The sequence below is a fragment of the Stenella coeruleoalba genome (genome assembly GCF_951394435.1).
Source record: "Stenella coeruleoalba genome assembly, chromosome: 1".
NCBI classification, from domain to species: Eukaryota; Metazoa; Chordata; class Mammalia; order Artiodactyla; family Delphinidae; genus Stenella; species Stenella coeruleoalba.
Genome location: NC_137169.1, coordinates 11,847,509 through 11,866,324, shown reverse-complemented (window position 1 = coordinate 11,866,324; position 18,816 = coordinate 11,847,509).

Sequence of the window (18,816 nt, the reverse complement as noted above, 5' to 3'; positions counted from 1 at the left end):
TCCCTCACACACGCTCAGTGACTCACTCCCTCCCACCCTCACCAGCAAGTACAGCCGCCACCACCCGCCTGCAACTTCGTCTGCCTGCCTGCCTGCCGGCCTGCCTGCCTCCCACCGCTGCCGCCAAGCGCGCCAGCCGCCCGGCGCCCCGCCCCGCCGCAACGCCGATGCCGTAAAGCCCGCCTGACCCGCTCCGCCTTCGCGGCGCACCGGAGGGGCGGAGCTGGGAAGGGGAGGCGGGAAGTAGGAGAGGATTGCAGGGCTCTGGGGACGGGAGAGGGTGGAAGGGCGAGGAAAGGGGAGCAAACGAAGAGAAAGAAATAAGTATTAATTGCTTGATTTAGTAAGTGACGTCGGTGGAGGACTCCAAAATCTCATTTATTCATCCGACAGGCATTTATTGAGCGCGTGTTGGCAAATAGCCACGTGGGTACAAAAATGCGTAAAAATACAGGTCTTTGCCCTTAACGAACTCTCAGACTGATACAGGAGACTGAGAACCTAGCAGATTGTTCTCAGACATATTTTCCAAAGTAGAAATTGAGGCTCAGACAGCTTACTTTTCTTCTTGTTCTGATGATTTACGGTTAAAACCAAAATCACGAACCCCTGCTCACTGGCCCCTGCTTTGCTCTTCAGCCCTGCCTCCTGAGCCCTGTCTGCACTCTGCCCTCTCTGCCACATTGTGACTTTCAGTTCCTCCTAAGCTCCATTTCCCTGCCTCGTAAATAGTTTTCCCTCTACTTGGACTGCTTCTTTCCTAGCCCTGGCAAACCCCAGCACCTATTGCAGTGCTTTTTATTGGGCACAGCTTAGAATCCACTCGATAAAATATGTGTTACTTTAATGGCCTGTTTAAGGCCACATAGCTGATGAGAAATAGAAGCCCAAAACATGAGGATGAGTCAGAAAACCGAAAGGGAAAGAGGAGGATACAATGGATACAAGATTGGCATCTCCCCATTTACTCCCCACTCCCCCATCCACGGAGTAGGGACACCCTCTTCTATTATAACAGGAGGGAAGGAGGGGTCAGGATGGCTATGGATGCAGGTAAGTGTAGGTAGGTTTGGTGGCAAGAAAGTAAGCGAAAGACCAGCAGAAGATGTATCTCTGTAAGGGAAGAGGGAAGGTTTTCTTTGGAGCATAAAGACAGAAGGTGGAGGGAGGGGGCGGGGTGGAGAAGAGTGGTTGTTATCAGGTACAGAAAGCCCACCACCAATGGCTTACGCAAGTGAGGGTTTATTTTTCTTACGGGATAGGAAGCCTGAAGGTAGACAGCAACATTGGTTCAGTGACTCAGTGATACAAGGGACAGTATTTTGGCAAATCTTTTGGCCTTTCCCTGAAGGTCATGATATAGCTGGTTGTCTCCACCCCATGCATCATTTTCTTGTTCAAGCAAGAGGTTGCCCAGGAGTCCCCCAGTAGGTTTCTGCTTACATCTGGCCAGAACTGTGTCACACAGATGCAAGAAAAGTCCAGGAAGGGGCTTCCCTGGTGGCGCAGTGATTGAGAGTCCGCCTGTCGATGCAGGGGATACGGGTTCGTGCCCCGGTCCGGGAAGATCCCACATGCCGCGGAGCAGCTAGGCCCGTGAGCCATGGCCGCTGAGCCATGGCCGCTGAGCCTGCGCGTCCGGAGCCTGTGCTCCGCAAGGGGAGAGGCCACAGCAGTGAGAGGCCCGTGTACTGCAAAAAAAAAAAAAAAAAAAAAGCCAGGAAAAGTGAGTGTTTAGGTTTTCTCACCTCATTAAAAGGTATGAATGGGGTGCGCGGTGGGGGGTGGGGCAGGGGAGGGGTTGTAACAGGTTTTAGGTGAGACATACCTAGCGCCTACTACAGCAGAGAAGGTTTGAAATAACCATTGTAAGTTGAAGCAAATTGAGTAGAGAAATGATGTAGAATTTCCAGATGGTATCAAGGGTTCAGCTGAAGTTAGAATCATGAGCTGACAGATTTTTGTGTTACATTTTTTTCTGTTGGTGCCCAGATGTGAATGATTTTGTTTTCCAAAGATGGCCACGGCAATATCTTCCATCTTATATGTTCATGCTATAATGTAATCATGACATTCCTCCCATTAAGACATGGGGTATATGTCCCTCCATTTGAATTATGGCAGATGGACTTTGGCATAAGTGTCACTGTGTGACTTCTGAGGCTAGTTCATAAAAGGCAATATAGCTTCTGCCTGATTCTCTTGGAACACTTGCTCTTGGAACCCAGCAGCCATGCTGTGAAGAAGCCCAAACTACCCCAGGCAGTGAGACTACATGGAGGTAACATGTATAGATGGTTCAGGCAACAACCTAGCTGAGGTCAAAGCCAATTACCAGGAAAACCCTCCTAGAACGTGAATGAAGACACTTCCAGTTGATTTCAACCCTAGCTGTTGAATCATCTCCAGCCTTTGAGTCTTCCCAGCTGAGGCCCCAGACATCATGGAGCTGCCTCCACTGTATTCTTTCTGAATTCCTGACCCACAGAATCTGTGAGCATAATGAAATGGTTATTTTACATGACTAACTTTGGGGTGGTTTGTTACAAAGAACAATAATTGGTACACTGAATATAGGCACAGCCAATAAACTAAAAAAAAAGAGAGAACTTTTTATTGCAGCATAATACACAAAAAGTGCATGCATTTTAAGTGTATACGGTGAGTTTTCACAAACTGAACACCCCTGTTCAGAACATTATCAGTACCTCAAAAGCCCCCCTTGGGCTTCCCTGGTGGCACAGTGGTTGAGAGTCTGCCTGCTGATGCAGCGGACATGGGTTCGTGCCCCGGTCCGGGAAGATCCACATGCCGCGGAGTGGCTGGGCCCGTGAGCCATGGCCGCTGAGCCTGCGTGTCCGGAGCCTGTGCTCTGCAACGGGAGAGGCCACAACAGTGAGAGGCCCGCGTACCGCAAAAAAAAAAAAAAAAGTCCCCCTTATCCTTCTTTCTATAATTAATAGTAATCTTTTAAAATATATATTTATTTGACCGTGCTGGGTCTTAGTTGCGGCACGTGGGATCTTCGATGCCGTGTGTGAGATCTTTAGTTGCGGCATGCGGGATCTTTTAGTTGCAGCATACGAGATCTAGTTCCATGACCAGGGATTGAACCCGGGCCCCCTGCATTGGGAGCGCAAAGTCTTAACCACTGGACCACGAGGGATGTCCCATAGCCTTCCTTCTAATCACTAACTCTCCCTCCCCAAACCCCTCCAAGTGTAACCAGTATCCTGACATTTAATAGCATAGATACATTTTGTTTTTCTACCACATATAAGTGGACTCACACAGCATGTAGTCTTGTGTCTGCCTTCTTTCACTCGACATTAAGTGGGTTTTGTCCATATCGATGTATGTAATTATAACTTGTACATTCTCGTTGTATTTTGTTTGGGAAATACACCATAATTCAACCATTCTGTGGCTGATGGGCATTTGAGTGGATACATTTTTCCTTGAACCATTTTGACTTATGGTTTTCAAAATTTGCAACCAAAAGAATCCTAACTAATATAAGCCCGCAGCTTTCTACCAATCAGACCCTTTCCTCTTGGGCCTCACGCCTTTTGGACTCTGATCAGTTGCCTCCTGTGATCTGGCTCACAGTAGCTCCTCCCACTTCTCTCTCACCACTCTATGAGATGGACTTTGCACCTCTATTACTTGTGACCACAAATAGCTTCAGACATCTCTGGTCCTTAATTCGAAGTCAGGATGGGGTGGGTTGGACAAGGCCTGGACAAGCAGGGCTACCAAGAAGTTCCATGATCATTGCTGTTTGTCAAGAACCTTGCAAATGATCGCTAACTTTGCAATGCTCACTTCTTGCCAGGCACTCCTCCATGAATGTCATGCGTGTTGAGTCATTTAATCCTCACAACAATCCTGTGAGGTATTATCTCCATTTTACCGATGAAGAAACTGAAGCATAGAGAGGGGTCAGTCACTTGCCCAAGGACACACAAATGGAAGCTCGAATTCCAGTCAGGCAATCTGACTTGAGTCTAGGGATTTCCCTGGCAGTCCAGTGGTTAGGACTCCATGTTTCTACTGCTGGGGTGTGTGTGGGGGGTGGGCGGACAGGGGGGCGGGGGGGGCGGGTTCGACCCCTGGTCGGGGAACTAAGATCTCGCAAGTGGCAGGGCATGGCCAATAAATAAATAAATAAAACTCACGTCCACAGTCTTAACCATTATTTTACACTGCTGAATGTGAGACCTCATTTTATCCTTCTAAAAGCCCTCAGAGATAGGAACGTTTAGTATTCATTCCCATTTCATGGATAAGGAAACAGGTGTGGGGATTTTAATTAACTTACCCAAGTTCGCTCAGCTAGTGAGTGGCAGATTCTCCAAACTGGAAGAAACTCGAAGAGTGAAAACATCAATTTGCCTAGAACACAAATGCTCTGCCTGCACTTTAAATGTGGGGAAATCTTGCTGTGCTCCAAAACCCTGACTTTCCTCACCATTTGGTCGCCACCAGCAAAGTTGCTGTCTACTTTGAGATTCTTGCCTAATTCTTCTGTATATTAAAAAGAGCAGGGCTTCCCTGGTGGCGCAGTGGTTGAGAGTCCGCCTGCTGATGCAGGGGACACGGGTTCGTGCCCCGGTCCGGGAAGTCCCACATGCCGCGGAGCGGCTGGGCCCGTGAGCCATGGCCGCTGAGCCTGCGCGTCCGGAGCCTGTGCTCCGCAACGGGAGAGGCCCCAACAGTGAGAGGCCCACATACCACACACACAAAAAAAAGAGCAAATCAGTAAAGATATCTACCCTAGTTGATTTAAAAAATTCCACACAATAGGAATTAAATCTCCCAAATACTGTAAGTATTTGTTTGATATTTGTGCCTGCTTTTTCTTTGTGGGGGGTGGGGTCAGCACTTAACAGTAAACCATTTAATTCTCATAGCTCTGAAGGTTGGGAAGTCCAAGATCAAGGTGCTGACAAATTTGGTGTCTGGTGAGGTTGCCTTTCTTTTTTTTTAAAGCAGGTATTGATATATATTGCTCTTTAAAACTTTACTTCCTCATCAGCTCCTGGTTGCTCAAAGAGGCCTATCTCTCCTCATTTTTCCTGGCACGTCAACTGATAGCAGATGATGCTCCATTTTTCTCATTTTACCTTAACACAAAAACTCTTTGGGTTTCCTATTTCTTAGGCTGGGATCATGTGCATATGTATAATGCAATGCCTCCTTCCTTTCCTGCTTATCTTTCCTAAAATCTGATAGCGTTTCAGTCCCACTAAATTCTAGGTCAACGCTTCCTCATTTCAGATGCACCTTGTACTCATTGGGCTATCAAAACATTTCAGGTAAATATGGCTGTAATTTCAAGCGCCATAATCTCCTACTCAGAAGTTTGGAGCTAGAGATCAATATATACTTTGATTATTAGAGTCAGCCCTGGGCAAAACTACAAAATAAGCCAAAGTTTGTCCTTGGCAAGCTCCTTCCTTGGCTTCTGAACTTTCTCTCCACCTGTTTCTCTTACTTCTCATGCGCTCCTACTTTCTTCACTTGCCTTTTCAAAACTTGCTCTCAAGAAAGGATTTGGACTAATTCACACTAAGGTACTAGTGACAGCGGAAACTCAATATGATCTCTCTTAGGGTATTTGCATTTTAACAGGGTATAAGTCATCAGCTGGGCTTCCCTGGTGGCTCAGTGGTTGAGAGTCCACCTGCCGATGCAGGGGACACGGGTTCGTGCCCTGGTCTGGGAAGATCCCACATGCCGCAGAGCGGCTGGGCCCGTGAGCCATGGCCGCTGAGCCTGCGCGTCCGGAGCCTGTGCTCCGCAACGGGAGAGGCCACAACAGTGAGAGGCCCGCATAGCACAAAAGAGAAAAAAAAAAAAAGATACAAAGTGGATACAAAGCATTCTGAGAGTGGGCACTGCCAATGTCAGAGTCATTACAATACTGTGGATATGTTCAAAGTCCTTTAGCCACATGGAGCAACCTTGGTCCACTCACCATAATCAGCAGTAGAACTGTATGGGGCATAGACCATTTATTTATTTCTTCAACAAACCATTATTAACACCTACTGCATGCCAGACATTGTTCTAGGTACTAATGGTACAGCAGGAAACAAGGCAAAGTGCCTATCCCCATGGAGTTTATGTTCTAGGAGGGGGTGGCAGACAAAGAACATATAAAATGTGTTAGGTGGTGATAAGTGTTATATAGAAAAAAAAAACAAACAAGCAGCAAGCAAGTGTTCGGGAGGAGTGGGGAATTAGGGCACACAGTGGTTGCTACTTTACACATGGTGGTCAGAGAAAGCCTATATTACAAGGTGACACCTGAGCAAATGAATGACGTGAAGGCATGAATCATGTGGACATCTGGGGAGAATACTCAGCACAGGTAACAGCAAGTGTGAAGAACTAAATATGGAAGGATACTGGCCCTGTTGAAGAAACACCATGAAGAACAGAACTGGAGATTAATGAATGAGGAGAAGTGGATAGGAGCCCATCGGACCAGATTATGTGATAAGTAATTGAAAGGACCTTGGCTTTTACTGACTGAAATAAGAAGCTACTGGAGCATGTTGTGCAGAGAAGTAACATGAAAAAAATCACTTTGACTGACTTGTGGAGGAAGGCAAAAGTGGACTAGTTAGAAGGCTATTACAAAAACTCAGGTGAAAGATCATGGGGGAATCTAACCAGTGTGGTAGATGTGCAGGTAGAGAAAAGTGGAGATAGTCAGATTGTGAACTCATTTTGAAGGTATAGCCAATAGGACTCGTTGATGCATTGGATATGGGGTGTGAAAGAAGACCCAAGGATAGCTGCAAGGCATATGCCAGTAGTACTTTATTTTTTTGTCATACAGAACTTCCCCGACTAGGGATCGAACCCTGCAGTGGAAGCACGGAGTCTTAACCATTGGACCACCAAGAAGTCCTGCCAATAGTACTTCAAACCCCTCTGCTTGCTAGAGGGAAATTTGTTAGAATGAAAGGATTGCCAACAACCTCCTGGGCAGTTTGTAAAAAGAAGAGCTGGGCCATCCCAAGTTCTCTCTTCAAATTCCTTTCAAATTAGATTTTTGTTTTTTCTTTTTGGCCAGGCCTCACAGGCCTGTTGCAGGGTGCCCACACATCCTGGTCTGCACGCTGGGACCTAGACTTCATGAACTGACGTGTGGATAACTAGGCTCCGCCCCCTCACTCACGAGAAGCTGAATTAGTTCTCTAAATTCACAATGTAAGTTCTACCTTTTCAACAACTACTTCAGCAAGACAGTCCCTCTACCCGCCTCCGCCCCAAAAAAACTCCTCTCGTCCTAGATGCAGTATCTCTCTTTTAGCCAGCGCTGAATATACTGCCCAATTCAGTATCCTTTATATCCCTAATTTTCACCCCTTATTTGTCACGAAACTTCTTGGCATCCTAACATTTGCTCGTGTTAAACCGGTTGGTCAGAACTGTCTCTGTTTCGGAAGGCAAATTTCAGCATCTGACGAGTCTTATTCTCAGGAAATGCTCCTGCACGACCAAACTAGACTCTTGAGCCCAATTCAGCACCGTTTCGTCGCTTCGCTATAGCCGGCGCAGAAATGCCTCAACTGCCGGCTGCGTTTCTCTTCGGTCAAGCCAGCCAAAGCCAGGACTTCTTATGACTCCAGGGCGGAAACCCCAAGAAACGCCCCTCCAGCCCCATCACCACGCCCGCCGTCCCAGAGCCTTGCAGAAACTCGCCTGAGCCGCATCACGTGCCTGCTTTGTAATCTCCCAGTGGGCAGTGGCGTCTGATCACCTGACGCGCGTGACCAATGCCTTGCGTCCGCGCTGTGGGCTCCTGGTTGCTAAGTGACCCCAGCTCCCGCTAGTTTGCGCTGCTTGGCTTTATCCCGGGAGGTAGTGGTGGAAGCTTCAGACCCGGCCCAGGCTCTTGGCCAGTGGAGGGTCTTTTGCGGCTGCTGCCTTCTCTCTGGCGGAATCCCCGATGGTGGCCCCCACACCCTTGCGCCTTCAAGGCTTGAACCTGGGCTTCCGGGCATCCGCGATCAGGCGGGCTCCGGCTCCTCTGGGACTAACCCGGCGGCTGGGGTGCCGCAGGGCCGCACTGGGCGGACCCGGTCCACACTGCCTTGGCCACCTCAGCCTAGAGAACCGGCTCAGACTCTAGTTCCGGCAAGGATGTGACTGAGGCAGTGGCTGGCTGAGAGACAAGTGCCTGTTAGTAGTCCCTGGCGTGGCTTCCTGTAGTTTCCTTCCTTGTGGCTTATGTGAAGACTTGGGCTTGATTGCTTTGGCCAGAAAAGAGACATAGGAACTCTGTGTGCTGTGCTTTCCTGAAACGACTGTGTCTTGAGTACTTGTAGACTGAAGGATAACAGATTTCGATTAAAAAAAAAAAAAAAAGATACTCCCAGAAGTCAAAAGAGTCAAATACTTAAAATTTTTTTTTTATATATTTAGCAATTTTTTAAAAAAAGCCTTGTCTTTGGGATATCTAGTAACATTGGCAGTTTTTTTGCTGTTCAGCATTTTTGTTTGTTTTTGTTTGTTTTTTGCGGTACGCGGGCCTCTCACTGTTGTGGCCTCTCCCGCTGCGGAGCACAGGCTCCGGATGTGCAGGCTCAGCGGCTATGGCTCACGGGCCCAGCCGCTCTGCGGCTTGTGGGATCTTCCCAGACCGGGGCACGAACCCGTGTCCCCTGCATCGGCAGGCGGACTCTCAACCACTGCGCCACTAGGGAAGCCCACTGTTCAACATTTTTAATCCAGAAATACCGTGTTGTGCCTGGGACTTGTGTGCACTGCTTGTTAGAAAGTTTGGTATTTCATGTGTTCCTAACTTATACTTGGATTGGGTTTCACTTATTTCATTCTGATCATCAACTTGTGAAATAAGGTGGGCAGGTTTCGCTTTTTTTTTTTTCATGCATAAGGAAACATGATCAGAGAAACTATTTGCCAGACACCAGTGCTTCTCGAAGTTGAATGTGTATAGCAACCACTTGCGGATCCTGTTAAAATGCATATTATGAGTCTTCAGGTCTGGAGCAGGGCCTGAGAGTTTCTGTGTGTCCAGGAAGCTCCCAAGTGCAGAAGAAGCTGTTGGCCTGATGCATTGCTCAAATAGCAGTCGTCCTAGGTAATTGCTATTCCTAGTTAATGGCACAAATGCCTCCTTTCTGTATCTGATTTTATGCCCAAACAACAATTTCTTAACATCTGTGAACTTTCTGTACATATGAAGGGAAAATCATAGGATGGAAATGACAAACAGCAGATAGTCTACATAGAATTTGTATCCAGTACTCATTTCAGTTATTCTGTTAGTTTGATCTTCTGAGGATTTAAAATATTTGAGAGAAAGGGCTTAAAACTATCAGCCTTTTTGTTGTTAAAAAGGCTTTTAAATAGAGAAGGTGAAATTTCCCCTGGCATTGAAGGACATATTTAACTAGGAGGACCCATATTCGGAGTTGAATCCCACTGAATCCCCGCGCATTCCCAGTCCTTTGTTTCTTTAAAAGCTTCATCAAGTTAGAACACATGTGCAGTTCTGAACACAGAGACTAAGCAGTGAAGACTAGCCAATTTATCCTCTGGTTAAAAGAGAAGAAATTTTAAATGGAATAAGAAAAATTAGATATCCAGGAACCTAGCACAATGATTTTTAAAATTAATTAATTAATCTATTTATTTATGGCTGTGTTGGGTCTTCGTTGCTGCGTGCGGACTTTCTCTAGTTGTGGCGAGCGGTGGCTACTCTTCGTGGCAGTGCGCAGGCTTCTCATTGCAGTGGCTTCTCGTTGCGGAGCATGGGCTCTAGGCTCACAGGCTTCAGTAGTTGTGGCACGCAGGCTTAGCTGCTCCATGGCATGTGGGATCTTCCTGGACCAGGGCTCAAACCCATGTCCCCTGCATTGGCAGGCAGATTCTTAACCACTGTGCCACCAGGGAAGTCCCCACAATGATTTATAGAATTGATGGTGCTTCATATATATAAAAATTAATGAAAATCATTATGTTGTCATTAATGAAAGATTTGAATGTCCCAAGTAGGCTCTTTGACTCAGGTATGGTGCTGTAGTTTTCTTAATGTTTCTTGTGCTTGGGGTTCATTGAGCTGCTTAGATCTACGGTTTTCATTAAATTTGGAAATTTAAAAAAATATTTATTTATCTATTTGGGATTTAACTAGATCCCTCATGCTGCAATCCACTAGTTGCGGCATGAGGGATCTAGTTCCCTGACCAGGGATCAAACCTTGGCCCCCTGCACTGGGAGCTCGGAGTCCTAACCACTGGACCGCCAAGGAATTCCCAGTGCTGTATATGTTTGTATTCCTATAAAACTTGAGGTTTGTTCTGGGGTGTTGTTAAATTACTTTGGAATTAGTTTGATTTTTTTGCGTCTTGCTTTTTTAAAGATTTGTTAGATAGGATGAGAGCAGTGCTGACTCTAGGACTGATTATTCCCCCTCAGGCAAGACCTCTATGAGTACTCTTCCCAATGCTCCATAAATTATGAATTTTTCTTTTTTTCTTTTGGCCGTGCCACGCAGCTTGTGGGATCTTAATTCCCCGACCAGGGATTGAACCCGGGACCCTGCAGTGAAAGCGCCAAGTCCTAACCACTGGACTGCCGGGGAATTCCCAAACTATGAATTTTTCTAATCTGGCTAGTGGGAATAGGCACTATTCCCAGCCGGGTATAAGAGTCAAGAACCTTTCCCTCCAATCCTTTCAAGTGGTTCTTTCCCCAGCCTGGGGAAGTTTTCTTGTGCACAGGTGCTAAGCAGTACCTTGGTGAATACTAGAAGAAATCTCTGGGGTTTTTTCTTTCTCTGAACTGCTCCCCCATCTCTGTCACTCCGTCCTATGAACTCTAGCTGCTTTGGTCTCCTTGGACTCAGCTCTGTATGCCGGACTCAGGGACTCCACTGAGCTCTGCCTCAGTTTTCCATCCTTGCACTGTAGCCTGGAAACTCAGGTAGTTCTGGGACAGTAACAGGGCTCGTCTCATTTGCTTCTTTCTCAAGGATTACCATCCTTTGTGGTCTGATGTCCAATGTATAAAGACCATTGTTTCATAATTTTTTGTTCCTCCTTTGGTTGTTGTAGGTGGAACAGTAAGTCTGGTCCCTGTTTCTCTATCGTGACTTCTGGAAATGGAAGTCCAAATATCACACCAATTTTACCACTTTTATCACTCAAACCCATTGAATATTGAAACTCTTAAGTTAGGTTGCATACTGTTGAACTCACATCCAGTTGATTCCAGGAGAAGACAGCTATTCTCGTTTTTATATTCCTACAGACTTAACCAATAGCCCGGCACTTGGCTGACACTCAGTAAAAGTTGGAGTGGATGAATAAACTATTTTGAGCAAACAGCTGTCGATCAGCTTGTGGTGTTTTCTTCCAACATTCGTTGATGGGCTTTTGCAATTTTCTTCTTGCCTGCCAGCAGCAAATGAAAGCTAGGCAAAGTGGAAATTTCTGGGACTTGTTATTCATGATTGTAATTATCCACAAAAATGTACCCTTTAAAAAAGTTTATCAACAGGCATGAGGGAAGTTTTTGGGGGTGATGGACGTGTTCTAGAACTGAGTTGTGGTGGAATGGTTGCACAGGTTTAGAGAAGAAATCATTGAATTGTACACTTAAAAAGAGTTGATTTTTGTGGCATATAAGTTACACCTAAATAAAGCAGTTAAAAAAAAACAAAAACGCTTATCTTGAAGATTCCCAAGGCATCTTAAGGTGAAAAAAGGAAGTTGCCAACCATTTTGTATAGGCTAAACCCAGTTTTGATATTATCTTTTAAAAAAATATTTATTTATTTATTTGGCTGCACCGGGTCTTAGTTGTGGCACTTGGGATCTTCATTGCGGCGCGTGGGATCTTTAGTTGTGGCATGCGGGATCTAGTTCCCTGACCAAGGATGGAACCCACGCCCCCTGCATTGGGAGCTCAGAGTCTTAACTGCTGGACTACCAGGGAACTCCCAGTTTTGATATTTTCAAAAATCTCATATGCATTGAAATGTAACCTTGAGCAGGTAGGGATAGACTATGGTGGACTTTCACTTTGTACCCTACACATGTATTAGTTTTGTAATCAGAAAAAAAATAAAGATTTTAAAAGGAAGATTGTATTTTTTCATTAAAGGAGAGAGAAAATCAAGTAAAAGGCAAGAAAAAAAAATGTGTATTTGACCCACCCACAAGGCAGTAGACAGATTAGAAATCAGAAAGCCTGATGATGATTCTTGTTCTGTTTTTGAACTCCAAGCTAGGACAGATTACTTAGCTGCTGGCTATTGTTCCAGAAACCAGGTTTAAGTAATGAAGTGAATATTTGTTTTTGTTTTTTTTTGTGGTACGCGGGCCTCTCACTGTTGTGGCCTCTCCCGTTGCGGAGCACAGGCTCCGGACGCGCAGGCTCAGCAGCCATGGCTCACGGGCCCAGCCACTCCGCGGCATGTGGGATCTTCCCGGACCGGGGCACGAACCCGTGTCCCCTGCATCGGCAGGCGGACTCTCAACCACTGCGCCACCAGGGAAGCCCTGAAGTGCATATTTGGAGTCTGAATCTTAAGTGTCAAAAGTGGAGCTCTGAAATGAGTTTGAAAGTAGCTATGGGAATAATGTCAATGCAGGGGAATCCTTTTATCCTCTTAGCTATCCAATAAATTATGAGATTCCCTCCCTCCCAACCACTCTGACCAGAGCCTTTGACAGGTAAAATAATCTCCAATTAGGGATTCTAGGGAGGAAGTTGCTTTGTAATATGCAGTAACATCACTGGCTTAGCACTTCAGTTTCCTTGTTAAATATAAATAATATGTCATATTTATTTTATAGGATAATTGGAAGGACAAATGAGATAAAATATAGCAAGTGTTGAATTCAGAAGGAAATTGGAATGTAAAAACAAGTCATCATGAAACAGAACAAATACTGATTTTATTATACTACAGGAAATAATGTATCACACATGCTGTATTTGTATGAGATCTCTATCTGTACTTCAAGCATTGATCTTTATCCTCCAAACACGTATATGAAGATGTTCTGGGTCTTCCCTGGTGGTCCAGTGGGTAAGACTCCGCACTCCCAATGCAGGGGGCCCGGGTTCCATCCCGGGTCGGAGAACTAGATCCCACATGCATGCCGCAACTAAGAGTTCGCATGCGGCAACTAAGAGTCCGGGTGACACAACGAAGATCCCATGTGCCTCAGTGAAGACCCCGGGCAGCCTAAATAAATAAATATTTAAAAAAAGAGAAGAAAAGGAATGCATCGGAGACTGACTGGGGCTTTGAAAAATCTAAACCTTTTCCTCAAGAAAAACTCAAATGGTGCAAAGATTACATTAAGATAGCCTATTGTATTATCAAATTGTTGAGGTGTCAGGATGAAATCTGATTGACTAAACCATCTAAACTGTATGTCACCTGATTGAGCGATTGAATGAGAGCTCTGTCCATTTTCTGAATTCTCCTTTCTTTGTTAGATGATCAAGCAGAAGTTTTCTGTGCCCTCTCCTGGTTTGACTTTGAAACTGCATAACAGTGATCTTTAAACTTCATTGGGTGGGGCTTTTCTTCAGTAAATTCATGCTCTCCCTCCCCTTCCTCTTGCCTTCGAAGGCTCATTTTGAACTACAGAGAGACAGGGGGCCGCAAGAACTGTTCATCATTCACTCACCTACTAAACATTTATTATATTCGTTTTTTTTAAACAAAGCACTGCCCTTGGAGGTCAGCCAAAAGGAAGAAGGAGATATTGGAACTTAAAATTTACTAGAACAGAGCTTCGGAACCTTTTTCCCGTCACGGCACACATAGAAAATTACACAATTTTAAGAACGTAAATGGGAAAAGAATTTGAAAAAGGATAGATACATGTATATATATAACTGAAGCATTTTGCTGTACACCTGAAACTAACACAACATTGTTAATCAACTATATTCCAATATAAAATAAAAATTAAAAAAAAATTACACAATTTGTATGTCCCACTGAGGTAAAGGGGAAGAAGGCGGAGGAGGGATTTAGGGGCATCTATATGGGATTTGGTAAAAAAAAAAAATTCCATTTTCTACATATTGTATCATTATGATTTGAAAAATAAAATGAAAGTATTAGAGACAGCATTAAATATTGAGCTTATATAAAGTTTCCAAATAAAATATTTTCCAAATTTTCACTTTCTTCTGTGAATGTAACTATTTTTTCTCTTTTTTAATTTTATTTAAAAATTTTCTTTTGAATGTAACTTTTAAATATCAGGTTATGCTTAAAATGGTTACATGCAATAATGACCAGAACTTTTCAAGAAGGATCTCTTCAAGTTCTTTTTTTTTGTTTTTGTTTTTTATTTTATTTATTTGGCTGCGTCAGGTCTTAGTTGTGGAACTCAGGATCTTCGTTAAGGTGTGGGGTCTCTTCCTTGTTGTGCTTGGGCTTCTCTCTAGCTGTGGCGTGCAGGTTTTCTCTCTCTAGTTGTGGCACGTGGGCTCCTGGGAACATGGGCTCTGTAGTTTTGTGGCACGCGGGCTCTCTCATTGAGGCGCAAGAGCTCAGTACTTGTGGCCCGTGGGCTTAGTTGCCCCGCAGCATGTGGGATCTTAGTTCCCTGACCAGGGATCGAACCCACGTTCCCTGCATTGGCAGGTGAATTCTTTACCACTGGACCACCAGGGAAGTCTCTCTCTTCAAGTTCTTGATAGCCATGAACAATTAGAAACTCAAATAGATAATACAAATTTAAAATTTTAACATTAAAAAACATAAAAGTTAAAATATTTAAAGAGGGCTTCCCTGGTGGCTCAGTGGTTGAGAGTCCGCCTGCCAATGCAGGGGACACGGGTTTGTGCCCCGGTCCGGGAGGATCCCACATGCCGCAGAGTGGCTAAGCCCGTGAGCCATGGCCGCTGGACCTGCGTGTCCGGAGCCTGTGCTCCGCAACGGGAGAGGCCACAACAGTGAGAAGCCCGCGTACCGAAAAAAAAAAAAATTAAAGAAATGTCTATTTTCTTTCATTAACAATTGTACAATTGAAATTTCTTGTGATAACATTAATGGATCTTGAATCCAATCAAACTCTTTTGTGTCAAGCATTTAAAAATAATGACACGGGACTTCCCTGTTGGCGCAGTGGTTATGAGTCCGCCTACCAATGCAGGGGACATGGGTTCGAGCCCCGGTGCGGGAAGATCCCACATGCCGCGGAGCAACTAAGCCCGGAGCAACTAACCACAACTACTGAGCCCGCGCGCCTAGAGCCCGTGCTCCGCAACAAGAGAAGCCATCGCAGTGAGAAGTCCACGCACCACAATGAAGAGTAGCCCCCGCTCGCCACAACTAGAGGAAGCCCACGCACAGCAACGAAGACCCAACACAGCCATAAATAAATAAATAACAACAACAACAAAAATAATGACAGCTCTGACTTAAAGCACATTCCTTCAGGGGTGATATCCACCTGGTATTCACTGTTAATGGCCAGCTGGCATATGTTCTTTTTTTTTTTGGCTGCATTGGGTCTTCGTTGCTGCACACGGGCTTTCTCTAGTTGTGGTGAGTAGAGGCTACTCTTCGTTGTGGTGCGCGGGCTTCTCATCGCGGTGGCTTCTCTTGTTGCAGAGCACGGGCTCTAGGCGCGCGGGCTTTAGTAGTTGTGGCATGCAGGCTCAGTAGTTGTGGCTCGCGGGCTCTAGAGCGCAGGCTCAGCAGTTGCGGTGCACGGGCTTAGTTGCTCTGCGGCATGTGGCATCTTCCCGGACCAGGGCTCGAACCTGTGTCCCCTGCGCTGGCAGGCAGATTCTTAACAACCGTGCCACCAGGAGAGCCCCTGGCATCTGTTCTGATTGGTCAATATCTGTTCCATCTCAGATGTTAAATGTTTTTAATGTCACCCTGCCCATAAGCATTGTTAAAGCAGTCACACCCTGAAGTTAGCTTGGACACCAGCCAAAAATGGACAGAAATATCTGATACTATGTGAAGACAGATTTGGGTCAGCCATCTGGGGCTGCTCTGGCCAGAGCCCTCCAACCAGTGTCCTCGCCCCTCCAGCCCTGACCAGCTGCATCTCGGGTTGCTGCTGCTCCCCCTTGGCCCCTGGAACTCACTTCCTCTAGCAGGGCCCTGGACGCTTGTCTGTAACGTGCAGCGGTGCACTCTGCAGCTGGCCTCTGAAGTTGATGGCCAGGTGGTAACACATGGCAAGCAGCAAATGCTGCTGATCCTTCTGCCTACTTGTAGAGATTGAGAGGCAGGATGACAGACTCTGTTCTGCTTGGATCATATCCGCAGGAGCTCCCCATGGGCTGCATGCACCCAGAGGTGTTTAGTCTAGCTGGCAGCCCCAAGGGCCATGGGATCTTTATGTTGTATCCAACCTGTAACCCAGTTGCAATATACCAGTGTACTATGACCATGGTGAGGAAACTCTGCAGTAGAGGAAATAAAACATGCAATGATAACGCTACCTATTATTTATCAATGGATGGTTTACAGTGCTTTCACAGTGGACCTCATTTAACCCCCAGAAGAACCACCAGTAAAGATTATCATCCCATTTTACAGAGTAGGAAATAGGTTCAAAAGGGTGGGTTGCTCAGATTGACATGTTAGGTCCACCCTTCCCTGACTGGGGTGCCTTAAGGATGTACACATTGGTGGGCTAGGTTAAATGATGAGTTATTGGAGTGACAGATTTACTTGAAAGTTTTTGGGTAAGCTGTTTTTTTTTTTTTGGGCTGTGCCACACAGCTTACAGGATCTCAGTTCCCTGACTACTAAGCCACCAGGGAACTCCCTAGGGAAATTTTTTTTTTTTTTGCGGTACGCAGGCCTCTCGCTGCTGTGACCTCTCCCTTTGCGGAGCACAGGCTCCGGACGCACAGGCTCAGCGGCCATGGCTCACAGGCCCAGCCGCTCCGTGGCATGTGGGATCCTCCCGGACCGGGGCACGAACACGTGTCCCCTACATCGGCAGGCGGACTCTCAACCACTGCGCCACCAGAGAAACCCCCCTAGGGAAATTTTAACTGGTAAATTATATAGGTGTTTCTTTGTTTTTGTCTTGTTTTGTTTTGTTTTGGCCGGCGTTGCACGGGATGCGGGATCTCAGTTCCCCGACCAGGGATTGAACCCATACCCCCTGTAGTGGAAGCTCGGAGTCCTAACCACTGGACCGCCAGGGAATCCCTTAACTGGTAAATAATATAAAATATTTGGAAATTCTGCCAACAATGATTGAGATTCACTGATAGTGGACCCAAGATTTAAGTTGTTTCTTTAAAAAAAAAAAATTATTATTTATTTATTTTGGCTGCTCTGCGTCTTAGTTGCCACACACGGGATCTTTGTTGCAGCATGCAGACTTCTTAGTTGCGTCATGCATGCGGGATCTATCTCCCCGACCAGGGAACAAGCCCGGGCCTCCTGCACTGGGAGCGTGGAGTCTTACCCACTGGCCCACCAGGGAAGTCCCAAGATTTAAGTTGTTTCTGATTCCAGATCCCAATTTATCCCAGGTAGAAAAGTGTTAAGGTTTTATGAGAGTTACAGAGAGAGTCGTGTAAGCACGGGTTTCAGCTGAACATTGGGCATGTGGAGATGGGAGCTAGGGAGAGAGCATTCCAGCAAAGGAAAGGAGGCAAGAAAGTGGGGCTGTGTAAGGTGAACAATGGCTGGAGAGATAAGGGCGTGAAGATGCATAACTGGAAATACGATTAGAAAGTGGATTGGCTTCAGGAAGCTTTATCTGGCAGGAAAGTCTATGTGACACTAGCTGTGGTGAGACAAATTGGAAAGCTAGAGGTGGGAAGGCTTGAACCAGAGTAGCCGTGGAGAGCTTTCACATGGGAAACCATCACGACTTACCAAAGGATGGTGGGGGAGAGGGGCAGGATCAAAGAGAGGGACGTGGGAAGTTGCTGGCTGAACTTGTAGCCCACCTGAGGTGTTGTCAAAACATCCAGGTAGGGCTTCCCTGGTGGCGCAGTGGTTGAGAGTCTGCCTGCCGACGCAGGGGACACAGGTTCATGTCCCGGTCCGGGAGGATCCCACATGCCACGGAGCGGCTGGGCCCGTGGGCCATGGCCGCTGGGCCTGCGCGTCCGGAGCCTGTGCTCCGCAACGGGAGGGGCCGCGGCGGTGAGAGGCCCGTGTACCGCAAAAACAAAAAAAACATCCAGGTAGGGAGTTAGCAAATGGGTGACTGGAGCCCAGGGCTCGGATATGGGTTGTGAGTTATCTGCCTCTAGGTGAAAATAGTTACCTTGCTATTGGAAGAGAGAGACTGCCATCAGAGAAGGGGCCATCGGAGAGCAGGGGCACAGCTGGTCAAAGAAGCCACCTGCGGAAAATTGAAAGGAAGGGCGTGTTCGGCAGCAGCGAATGATGAAGAGGAAGGTTGGAGCTGCTGTCACATAGTGCCTGGCACATAATAGGCACGCAAATACCTGTGAGAAGAATGAAAGGAAAAAAAGACAGTAAGAAAATGATACATTCAGGACAAACCATATGAAAGAAGTAGTGGTAGAATCTGGGCATAAGGGTGTTAAACTAGTAAGGACCTACCGTATAACACAGAAAACTCTACTCACTCGTCTGTAATGATCTATATGGGAAAAGAAGATAAAAAAGAGTGGATAGATGTATAGGTATAACTGATTCACTTTGCTGTACACCTGAAACGAACACAACGTTGTACATTAACTAGACTCCAATAAAAATTAATTAAAAACTAAAAAGGTGTGAAGGGAATAACCAAGAGATTCTTGCATTTGCTCCAGAAAATGGCAGGGACCTGCTCG